Source organism: Petaurus breviceps, unplaced genomic scaffold (genome assembly GCF_028583685.1).
Source record: "Petaurus breviceps papuanus isolate PSGF00001 unplaced genomic scaffold, PetGlider_PUasm1.0 90515, whole genome shotgun sequence".
Lineage (NCBI taxonomy): Eukaryota > Metazoa > Chordata > Mammalia > Diprotodontia > Petauridae > Petaurus > Petaurus breviceps.
In genome coordinates this window covers 2,243,258-2,245,230 of record NW_027187269.1, presented here as the reverse complement: position 1 = coordinate 2,245,230, position 1,973 = coordinate 2,243,258, and positions in this window count along the sequence as shown.

Genomic DNA, 1,973 nt, shown 5'->3' with positions numbered 1-1,973 from the left:
GTAAGTCATTGTGTATTTCAAGGTAATGTAAGAGCTATTGAGTATTAATACAATTGATTGGATTGACTATTGAGACCAAATTAGAGATATTTTTAGTTTGGGAAAAGGTTAGTGTGAGAAGTAGCAAAGGGTTAAGTTTCTATAGAATTGCAAGAATTGCTGAAACAAGACTACTGATAAAAATTACCAGACAGTAGCCTTGGAAAAAAGTTGAGTTCCCAGTTCCCAGATAACTCCTAGATAATACTAAAAATGAAATAATGAAATAAAAGGAGCTGGCAGCAGCAGGTGGATTTGACAAATCAGAAAGCAGACAGTGGCCTTGGGACTCTCAAGCCCAGATAAGGACACATCTAGGTTGGACTGAAAGGGGTTCAGTATTCTGAAGTTGTTACTGCACTTGCGCTTGCGTAGTGGACCTCATGTATTATGTATGTTATCTAACAAAATTAGAGCCTCATTAGTTATAATTAGGTTAATGTTTGGGAGGGATGGGTAATCCTTGTCTGTTTAACCCAGCTTCTGCTTTTGTGGGGAGGCCTCCTCTCCCTGGATTTCCCAGAGACTGGACTGACCACTTCTCAGGAGATTGTAATAAAACTTAAAACCTTCACTTTGAGAGGTCTCTGAGTAGTCAGTTTTGGGTTAGGTTCTCCGTACCCCACACACCTCCTAATTAGGGTCTTTGACTCAAGTTTTTCCTTGTCTCCAACCCCTCCTTCACACAGGTGCCAAAATGATATGCCTAAATTCTGATCATATCATTTTGGCTGCTCAAAAAGCACCAGCAGTTCTCAACTGCCTCTAGCATCAAAGAAAAACTCATCTATTTTCCAGGTAAAACCCTATACCACTTGGTTTTGACCTACCTTTCTAGTTTTGCTCCCTTAATTGCCTCTTCAATGTTGCCAAACTAGCTTTTATATTGATCCTGATATATGATATTCCATTTACCATCTGTTCTTTTGGCCTGAAATATATTCCTTCCTCACCTACACCTCTAAGAATCCTTAATTTCCTTCAAAACCTAACTCAAGTAGAAACTTCTACATGAGACTTTAAAATAAAACAAAACCTCTCTGGAATTCTGTTTTATTTTATATAGGCTTATGTGTGTTTATGTTTATCTCTCAAGTTATTTTTATTATTTAGTATCTATCTTATATGTGTTTATGTTTGTCGCTGTTCATTCATTTCGATCTTAACTGACTTGTGATTTTGAGTCAGTTACTTGATCTCTATGAGCCTTAGTTTCTTCATCTGGAAAACAAAGGAGTTGGATTAGATGGTCTGTAAGAGGTTCCTTCTAGTTCTAGACCTGCTCTCCTTTTCATCCTCCTCACCTTCAAAATCAGCTTTTGTTGTTCAGTCATGTCTAACTTTTCGAGATCCCTACCCGGTCAATGCAGCAAGGGAACTGTGCTAAATGCCAAGGTCTCGCTTCACACATCCACACCCAAACACAAACACAGACAACAACAACAATAAAAAGGTCCCCACCTCCCAGAGATTACATTCTAATAGGGGAGCCAACATATAAACAACCATGTAAAGCAAATTTCAGATTAGTGCAAATAAACAATCCCCTGAATCATGGTGTTTGGGAGCTGTATCAGCAATGCCATATTCACAATGCCTATAGAGATTACAAATATGCTGATATAATTATCCATCACAAAATACGTCAGGTTTGCCATATGGGGAAATAAACTAGAAAATTTATTAAGATACCAAAAGACTGAGTCCCAAAACCAGAAAGTGAAAGCCATCAGAGTAGTTATGATATTGGCACAGGTAGATAAAGTAGAAAGCACCCACATTTTCAAGCCTTTAAAACAGAACAGGCTACCTCAGGCAAAGGTCCTCCTCTCCCCACTCACAGCAACCACCCAGCGTCCTGGAAGAGCGCTCCCAGCAGCTCTGGCCCCTGGCAGTGTTCAGCAGGAGTCCCAACTCAAAAAAAAAAAAAAAAA